The sequence below is a fragment of the Sapajus apella genome, unplaced genomic scaffold (genome assembly GCF_009761245.1).
Source record: "Sapajus apella isolate SASKATOON/1434 unplaced genomic scaffold, GSC_monkey_1.0 scaffold53, whole genome shotgun sequence".
Classification (NCBI taxonomy): domain Eukaryota; kingdom Metazoa; phylum Chordata; class Mammalia; order Primates; family Cebidae; genus Sapajus; species Sapajus apella.
Window position 1 is genome coordinate 11431970 of NW_022436993.1, and position 10647 is coordinate 11442616.

General features: G+C 40.5%; 1 long non-coding RNA gene across 1 annotated transcript in view; it reads right to left on the reverse strand.

Annotated features, from left to right (window-relative positions):
- LOC116527143 overlaps nucleotides 1–2377 on the reverse strand; it is a 2933-nt gene extending 556 nt beyond the window's left edge. The window contains exon 1 of the long non-coding RNA XR_004258407.1: nucleotides 2333–2377. This is a non-coding gene — a long non-coding RNA (uncharacterized LOC116527143). The remainder of the gene's footprint in view (nucleotides 1–2332) is intronic.
- Between the last annotated feature and the right edge of the window lie 8270 nt (nucleotides 2378–10647).

The window sequence follows — 10647 nt, forward strand, 5'->3', positions numbered from 1 at the left end:
AAAAAAAAAAAAAAAAAAAAAAGGAAAATCCCCCTGAAGTTAATAAAAACATGGACTAGTAAGTAGACTTATTCTGTTTTATAACAGCTTCATGGAGCTGTACTTGAACAATAAACTGCACAAACTCCAAGCACTGAAGGTGGTAATTTCTGTGTTTCTACCATCTCCATACTCGGGACAGTGAACAAATCCTTCACGGTCCAAAGTTTCCACTTGCACTTTTGCGGATTCCTTTCCTTTACCCTTGCCTCCCCCCTTTCACCAAACAGATTTGCTTTCTATACCTATAAACTCTCGGTTACTCTGAATTTTTTTTTTTAGCATTTTCTATAAATAGAATCATATAATACACATTCACTTTCTCTGGCTTATTTCACTCACACAACTATTTTGAGGGTCATCTGTGCTGTTCCATGCATCAGTAATTTATCCCTTTTAATTACCATATAATATTTCATTGCATATATACCACAATTTGTTTATTGCTACTTGATGGATATTTGAGTGCTTTCCAACTAGGGGCTATTGCAATGATAATTGGACTCCCTCAAAAATTTAAAGTATCTGCTCTTCAAAGTACATTGTTGAAATAATGAAAAGACAATCCACAGACCAGAATAAAATATTGTCAAAAAGCTTATCTGATAATGGGTATTCAAGATACATAAAGACATCTCAAAACTCAGTAAGTAAACAACCATTATAATTTTAACAGATTCTGTTGACTCCTTGATAGAAAAGTTTAGAAAACTGCATCCATGCCTTCTCCTATAATTTTTCCTTCCTCAGTCTACTTTTGCAGTTTTATTACTATTTCTATGTTGTCAAAGTTTGTGACATTTTCATTTATAGCCCTTACCAGAATTGCCATTGTGTTTACCCTTAGACCTTTATCTAAATAGATTCAGTGCTCACAGCTAGTTCTTCTACCATATCATCTTAATTACTAAATTTATTTTATTTATATATTTATTTAGTGACAGGGTCTCACTATGTTGCCCAGGCCAGTCTTGAACTCCTGGGCTCAAGTGGTCCTCCCACCTCAGCCTCCGCAAGTGCCGTGACTATAGGCATGAGCCACCACACCCAGCCTAATGACCAAACGTAGACTAAATTCAGTAATTTAACTAAAACTTCCAATTTGTATTTATTCATGACCTGCTGGATCTTATCAACAAGCAACTTTGTCCAGAGGGCTCACAGCACTCTGTTCCTTAAGTCCTTGAATGCTTAACATAGCTTTCTGTTGCTCTCACTTCTGACGTGTGGTTGTGTTTATGTACCTTCTGTCAAATCTCAGATTAAAAAGTAGTGATTTTTAATCCTTTTCCTGTTTGACCTGAGAATACTCACTGGCAGAGCTTGTGACAGCAGCATTTACCCCAGGATAACTTTACCACAAAGTAGCTCACTTTTATTATTATTATTGCATTGCTCTGCTGTATTGACTTTGGAAACAAAACACATTATTCTATTTAGAGAGTTCTGGTTTTAGTAGTGATATTTCCATTTACAAAATATAGTAATTCTCAATTGCTGAAAGTGTCAGATTCTAGAAAACATAGCATTCCTATGCATGATGTTAATATCATTCTCGAACAGCTGTTGGCCAAAAATTCATTTCATGAATCTGATTTTTCCAAAACAGACAATTCTGATGACTCAGATGATTCTGATGTTAGTTTTGTTTACAAGTAACTCCAAGAACAATTTTTGTTTTGTTTTTCTTTTGAAACAGTCTCTCTTGGTTGCCCAGGCTGAAATGGAGTGACACAATCTCAGCTCACTGAAACCTCCACCTCCCGGGTTCAAGCGATTCTCCTGCCTCAGCCTCCCAAGTAACTGGGACTACAGGCACCTGCCACCCTACCTGGCCAGTTTTTGTAATTTTAGTAGAGGCGAGGTTTCACCATGTTGCCCAGGCTGGTCTCAAATTCCTGACCTCAAATGATCCACCTTGGAGCAGCTTGGCCTCCCAAAGTGCTGGGATTACAGGTGTCAGCCACCATGCCTGACCCTGTTATTTTTATATTTCATTTTCATATTGAAAATCAGTCAGATTTGCTTCGACCTCAAAAGGCATGATGTAAAATTAAATGAGGGCTAGCAGCAGGCTGTACTTTTCCTAAATGGGAAAAGGGTAAGTAAGGTGGGATTAGTCCATTCTCAAACTGCTATCAAGAAATGCCTGAGGACCTGTAATCCAAGCACTTTGGGAGGGTAAGGCAGGTGGATCACTTGAGCTTAGGAATTCAAGAGCAGCCTGGGCAACATGGCAAAACCTCATCTCTACTAAAAATACCAAAAAATAACTAGGTGTGGTGGTGCATACCTGTGATCCTAGCTACTCTGGAGAATAAGGTGGGAGGATCACTTGAGCCTGAAAGGCAGTGGTTGAAGAGAGCCAACATTGTGCCACTCTACTCCAGGCTGGGTGATAAAATGAGACCCCGTGTCAATTTAAAAAGAGAAAAGAAAAGGAAAAAGAAATGCCTGAGACTGGGAAATGTATTAAAAAATAGGTTTAATTGGCTCACGGTTCTGCAAGCTGTATAGGAAGCATGATACTCACATCTGCTTGGCTTCTGGGGAGGCCTCAGGAAACCTACAGTCAGGATGGAGGACAAAGGCGGAATGGGCACTTCACATGGCCAGAGCAGGAGAAGGTGGAAATGCAGGGGGAGATGCCACACACTTTTAACAACCAGGTCTCATCAGAGCTCACCCTTGTGAGGATAGCACCAAGGGGGATGCTGTAAAACCATGAGAAACCTCCCCCATGATCCAACCATCTCCCACCAGACCCCAGTTTCCACACTGGGGATTATAATTCAACATGAGATTTGGATTGGGACACAAGATCCAAGCGTATCAGAGGCCTTCCATGAGTTTAGGATTTGGCTTATCAGCCTGTACTTTACTTTCAACTTACCTAGGACCGTAACTCAGCAATGATTTACGTGAATTTTTTTGTTTAATGGACTTTCTAGACAATGTAAATTTTAAGGGCAGAAATTTTATCTTTTTACCACTCTCAGAAGAGTTTATGTTCGAAGTAGGTGCGAAATACATTGGCTTCTGTCTTTGATATCTACTGATTGAGGACATGGAGATACTTTAAGCCAAAAGGGCAACAAAAAATCTCTACCTTCATGGAGATTATATTCTGGTAGGGCATGGCAGAAAATGAACCCATAAACAAATATATGTACAGTGCTTTGGAGAAATAATAAATGTAATTTCTATATATATAGTGTGTAGAGTGTTTCAGAGAAAACTAAAGAAAGCTGTAGGGATAATGGTGATGTGATGAGATGTAGACTGTTTAAATATGGTGGCCAAGGAAAGCCTTTACCTGCAAAACGACAGTTAAGAAAATAGCTAATGCAGGCAGCATTCACTCAGGACCAGGACAAAGATGGTAAGGAATGAAGACAAAGTATTATTAATCTAAACATGAGGAGGAAGAAAGCAAACTTGGAGTGGATATCTAATCTCTTATTACAGGAGTCTACCTTCAACTGGGAATTTGTACTGAGCTAAGTAGCAGAAATATAATTTGGATTTTCTGATTCACTTCTTTCCCTCAGGCATCCCTGTTACTGATCAAGAAAGGAATGGATGTTGGAAAGCACTCTCAGCTGTCTGTGGGATTGCTAGATCTCAGTCACAAAATAGCAATGAAAAGCAACCACCTCTCTAAAGCTAGGAATTTTAAGAAAATAACTCCCAAAAGGTTAGGAGCTTCTGTTTTCTGTTCATTTCACAAGACGGAGGATAGAGAGGATTTATTCTTTCCATAAATTCCTGGTGAGCATCTTTCGTGTACCATAAACTGTAAAACGTCTAGTGGATACAGCTGTGTGCAAAGCAGGTAAGGTTCTGTCCTCCCCACATCAAGCTTCCAGCTTAGTGATTAATGCTAGGGGGTTACACATTAGATTTACACCACAGAAATAGGCAAACCCTCTAAATCAGAGCTTGATTTATCATTTGTTGATTTTCCAGGCTTAAAGTGATGAAGAAAATGTTAATCCTGCCAATTAAACTCAAAAATGTATTGTGCATGTAGCTGCTACATTGCATCCAGCACAGAAAAATGAGGCAGTATTCAAGTATTGAAGAATTATTACCTGAGAAGATAAAAAACAACACCGAAGGGGAAAAAATGGCACATAGGAGGCAGGTCTAATCTGCAGCTCCCATTTTGACAGACAGAGCGGCATGTGGAGACCTACATCATGAGCTTCTGATCCAAGGACTACCGCAGGAACATACCAGGAAAGCCAAGGGAATCCACAGACCCTTTCAAGGAGGTGGCTAGCTGCTATAGGCTCCATGGGACAACTGAGGAACTATGAGTCTGCTTCCTTTCTCAGCTGGGAGGCTTATAGTCTGGGGCAAGTTCTCAGCCCTGCTCACTGGCTACCTGGCAATAAACCTGGTGCTGTTGGGGTTGTGGGGGGTGTGGTTGTATATAGAGGAGACTGGTCTTTTGGCTGCAGGCTGTGTGAGAGCTGGGTGCGGTCTGAGTCTGCCCACTTTCCCTCGCTTCCCCGGTGACCTGTGTGATGCAGCAGAGACAGCCATAATCCCCCTGGGAACATAACTCCATTAGCCTGAGAACCGCATCCGCATCCCCATCCCCCACAGCAGCCACAGCTAGCCCCACTCAAGCAGAGTCTGAACTCAGACAGGCCTATCCCTGCCCCCACCTGATGGTCTTTCTCTACCTGTCCTGGTAGCCAAAGACAAAGGACATAATTTTAGGGGAGCTCTAGGGCCCCGCCTACCACCTGACCCTCCCTATACTACTGCAACTGATGTCCTCTTGAAAGTGCCAACTCCTGGCTGGAGGCCAACCAACACAAAAGCCGAACACTTACTACAACCAAGGACCCTCACAGAATCCATTTCACTCCCCTGCTACCTCTACCAGAGTAGGGACTGGAATCCAGGCCTTAGAGACCTGAAGACAGATCACATCACAGGACTCTTTGCAGACACTCCCCAGTACCAGTTCAGAGCCTGGTAGCTCTGCTGGGTGGCCAGATCCAAAAGAGAATTAACAGTCACTGAAGTTTGGCTCTCAGGAAGCCCCATCCACAAGGGAAAGGGGAGAGCACCACATCAAGAGGGCACCCTGTGGGATAAAAGAATCTGAACAGCAGCCCTTGAGTCCCAGATCTTCCCTCTGATATAGTCTACCCAAATGAGAAGGAACCAGAAAAATAATTCTGGTAATATGACAGAATGAGGTTCCTTAACACCCCCAAAAGATCACACTCGCTCACTAGCAGTGGATCCAAACAAAGATGAAATCTCTGAACTGCCAGGAAAGGGATTCAGAAGGTCAATTATTAAGCCAAACAAGGAGGCACCAGAGAAAAGTGAAGTCCAACTTAAAGAAAAAAAAAAATGATACACAGTATGAATGGGAAATTCTCCAATGAAATAGATAGCATAAAAAAAAAAAAAAAAAAAAAAAAACTTCTGGAAAGCAAGAACACACTTAGAGAAATGCAAAATGCATTGGAAATTCTCAGCAGTAGAATGGAACAAGTAGAAGAAAGAACTTCAGAGCTCAAAGATGAGACTTTTGAATTAACCCAATCCAACAAATACAAAGAAAAAGGAATTTTAAACAATAAACAAAGCCTCCAGAGGTTTGAAATTACATTAAACAACCAATCCTAAGAATAATTGGTATTCCCTAGGAAGAAGAGAAATCTAAAAGTTTGGAAAACATGTTTGAGAGAATGATTGAGGAAATCTTCCTGGCCTTGCTACAGACCTAGACATCCAAACAGAAAAAGCTCAAAGAATGCCTAGGAAATTCATTACAAAAAGACCATCACCTAGGAATATGTTCATCAGGTTATCTAAGCTCAAGAGAAAGGAAAGAATCTTAAAAACTGTGAGGCAAAAGCATCAGGTAACCTATAAAGGAAAACCTATCAGATTAATAGCAGCTTTCCAGGACAAACCCTCCAAGCTAGAAAGGATTGGGGTCCTATCTTTAGCCTCCTTAAAACAATCAGCCAATAATTTTGCATCCAGCCAAACCAGCTTTCATAAATGAAGAAAAGATAGTCTTTTCAGAAGAATGCTGAGAGAATTTGCCACTACCAAGCCAGCACTACAGGAACCGCTAAATGGAGCTCTAAATGTTGAAACAAATCCTTGAAATACACCAAAATAGAATCTCCTTAAAGCATAAATCTCACAGGACCCATTAAAAAAAAAAAAAAAAAAAAAGAAAAACAACAACAAAAACAAAAAAAAAAAAAAGAAACATGCTATTCAGGCAACAGCTAGCACAATGAACAGAATAACTCACATTTCAATGCTGACACTGAGTATAAATGACCTAAACGCTCCACTTAAAAGATTCAGAATGGCAGAATGGATAAGAACTCAATAACCAAGTATCTTCTGTCTTCAAGAGACTCACCTGACACATCAGGACTCACATAAACTTAAAGTAAGGAGATGGGAAAAGATTATTCCATGCAAATGGATGCCAAAAGCCACCAGGAGTAGCTATTCCTGTATCAGACAAAGCAAACCTTAAAGGAAATGCAGTTTAAAATGACAAAGAGAGACATTATATCATGATAAAAGGACTAGTCCAACAGGAAAACATCACAATCCTAAAGACATATGCACATAACATTGGAGCTCCAAAATTTATAAAACAATTAAATCTAATAGTAATGAGATAGGTGGCAACACAATCATAGTGGGGGACTTTAATACTCCACCGACAGCACTAGACAGTCATCAAGGCAGAAAGCCAATAAATAGACAATAGACTTAAAGTATACCCTACAACAAATGGACTAAACATATTTACAGAGTATTTTACCCATAAACTGCAGAATATACATTCTATTCATCAGCATATGAAATATTCTCCAAGACAGACCATATGGTAGGCCACAAAACAAGTCTCAACAAATTTTTAAAAACTGAAACTGTATCAAGTACTCTCTCAGATCACAGTGGAATAAAATTGGAAATCAACTCCAAGATGAACCCTTAAAACCATGCAAATACATGGAAATTAAATAACCTGCTCCTGAACGATTGTTGGGTCAACAATGAAATCAATACAGAAATTAAAAACTTCTTTGAGCTGCATAGTAATGACAACCTATATAAACTTCTGGGATATAGCAAAAGTAGTGCTAAAAGTAAAGTTCATAGCATTAAATGACTATATCAAAAGGTCTGAAAGAACACAAATAAACAATCTAAGTTGACACCTCAAAGAACTAGAGAAACAAAAACTGAAACCCAGCAAAAGCTATGCTATAAGGCCATAGTCACCAAAACAGCATGGTACTGGTATAAAAATAGGCATCTAGACCAATGGAACAGAATAGAGAATGCAGATATAAAGCCGAATACTTACAGTCAACTGATCTTCGACAAAGCAAGCCAAAACAAAGTGGGAAAAGGAGACCCTATTCAACAAATGGTGCTGGGATAACTGGCAAGCTATGTGTAGAATGAAACTGCATCCTCATCTCTCACCCTTTACAAGAATCAACTTGAGATAAATCAAAGACTTAAATCTAAGACTGAAACCATAAAATTCTAGAAGATAACATTGGAGAAACCCTTCTAGACATTGGCTTTGGCAAATACTTTATGACCAAGAACCCAAAAGCAAATGCAACAAAAACAAAGATAAACAGATGGGACTTAACTGAACTACAAAGCTTCTGCACAGCAAAAGACAATCAGCAGAATAAACAGAACCCACAGAGTGGGAGAAAAACTTCACAATCTATACATCCAACAAAGGACCAAGACCCAGAATCTACAAGGAACTCAAATCAGCAAGAACAAAACAATTCCATCAAAAAGTAGGCTAAGGATATGAATAGACAGTTGTCAAAAGAAGATACACAAATGGCTGACATATCAAAAAATGCTCAACATCACTAATGATCAAGGAAGTGCAAATCACAACCACAGTGAGATATCACCTCACTCCTGCAATGGCCGTAATCAAAAAATCAAAAAATAATAATAGATTTTGGAGTGGATGTAGTAAAAAGTGAACACTGTTACACTGTTGGTGGAATGTAAACTAGTACAACCTATGTGGGAAACAGAGTGGTGTTTCCTTAAAGAACTAAAAGTAAATCTACCACTTGATCCGGCCATCCCACTCCAGGGTATCTACCCAGCGGAAAAGAAGTCAACGTACAAAAAAGATACTTGCACATGCATTTTTATAGCAGAACAATTCACTTGCAAAAATATGAAACTAGCCCAAATTCCCATCAGTCAATGAGTGGATAAAGAAAATGTCATCTGTATGTATATATTTGTGTGTGCATATGCACACACACACACACACACACACCCCATAGAATATTACTGAACTATAAAAAGGAGTAAAATCATAGCATTCACAGCAACGTGGACGGAACTGGAAACCATTATTCTAAGTGAGGTTATTATTCTGACTTAAGAATGGAAACCCAAATACGGTATGCTCTCACTCACACATGGGAGCTAAGCTGTGAGGATGCCAAACCATTAGAATGATATAATGGACTTTGCAGACTCAGGGGCAAAGAGTGAGAAGGGAGTGAGGGATAAAAGACTACACATTGGGTACAGTATACACTGCTTGGGCAATGGGTGCACCAAAATCTCAGAATCACCACTCAATAACTTATTCATGTAAGCAAACAGCAGCCATTCCTCAAAAACCATTGAAATTAATAAAAATCTATTACTTAAAGCAGCAAAGGAGCCACTCATGTCATTGACAAATGAGTGAAATTCCAATATACATTTCCTTTGTTGTTTCCCTTTCCTTTTTCACTCATGAAGGTGAAGGAACACATCAACATCCATGTCAGAACTATGCTCCTTCGTCATTCACATAGCGTGGCCATGGATACAGTTATTCATCTAAAGGCAGCATTCGGAACAATCAGTTGGCTCACATTGAGATCCATTGTTGCTTTTTCTGTCCACAGCAACATCATGATCTTGAAATCAAAAGACAGAAGGGCGAATGCTTTGCATTGCCTGCTGGTTTGTAACCAAACATCTACCAAGGCCAAAGGTGAGTAACAGCGGCGGCTAAATATGCAGAAGTGTTAGCAACACTGGGTAGACTGACCAGGATAAACTGTAGGAAGTTTGGGGGATGTGGCTGTGTGCAGAGCAGACCGAAGTCTGTCCTCCCCACATCAAGCTTCCAGCTTAGTGATTAATGCTAGAGGGTTACACACTAACATTTACACCACAGAAATGGGCAAACCCTCCAAATCAGAGCTTGATTTTTAAAATTTTATTATTATTTTTTGAGACAGAATCTCACTCTGTCACCAGGCTGGAGTGCAGTGGCGCGATCCCAACCACTGCGATCTCCACCTCCCAGGTTCAAGCGTTTCTCCTGTCTCAGACTCCTGAATAGCTGGGATTACAGGGTGTGCCACCATGCCTGGCTAATTTTTCTATTTTTAATAGAGACGGAGTTTCACCATCTTGGCCAGGCTGGTCTCGAACTCCTGACCTCACCTGATCTGCCTGCCTCAGCCTTCCAAAGTGCTGGGATTACAGGAATGAGCCACTGTGCCGAGCCCAGAACTTGATTATCTGATTTTTCAAGGCTTAAGAGATTAATGGAGAAAATGTTAATCATGCCAATTAAACTAAAAAAATTTCTTCTGAACTTGCATCTGAGAAGGTGCCTCATGAAGAAGCCTCCATCATGCAGGTTTCTTCCTGGCTCCTGATTGTGAGTTCCATTGTGTTGAATTGTTTTCTCCTTCTGTATCTGCCTAAGGCTACAATTGAGCATGGGTGAGGCAACAAGCTAGGTCTAAGGATCAAGTCAGCATTCATAAAACAGTGTTATCTCTGTGAGAAATGAGAGCCCACCTAGGGCACTAATTCACAGCACAGGCTACTAACTCTTTAATAGAGTTTTTTATACACACACACACACACACACACACACACACACACACACACACACACACATTTATTCATGCAGACCATGGAGCTGGGATTACTGGAGACAGGAGTCAGGAAAAAGATGTGATGAGCTTCTCTTCCTGAAGGTATCTTTCAGTATTTCAAACCCTGACATTTTGAGAAGGGAGAAGAAAGAATGTTGGGAGAGACAGTTCTGACCTGATATAAGTCAGAACCATTGGGAAACCCCCAATGATTGTCTCAGCAGCCATCCACAGCAGAGGGTTGGGGGGACATCCCCTCCTGGATTTTTCCCCTCAGTCTCCTTCAAAGAGGCCCCCAGACATGGGAACCTGGGAAGCAGCCTCCCAGAACCAACCCCTTTGTGTTCATGTTTTTCCTCTTATTTAGTTTTGAGAGATGAGGTCTTGCTCTGTTGCCCATGCTGGAGTGCAGTGGAATGATTATGGCTTATTACAGCCTCAGATTCCTGGCCCAAGTGATTCTCCCACCTCAGTCTCCTAAGAAGTTGGGGCTGCAGGCATGTGCCAACAGGCCCAGACAGACAAGGGTCTCGCTATGTTGCCCAGGCTGGTCTTGAATTCCTGGCCTCAACCAATCCTCCCACCTTGGCCTCCCAAAGCACTAATATTACAAGGCATGAATCTTAAAATACTCTTTGGTTTTCTCTTTTAA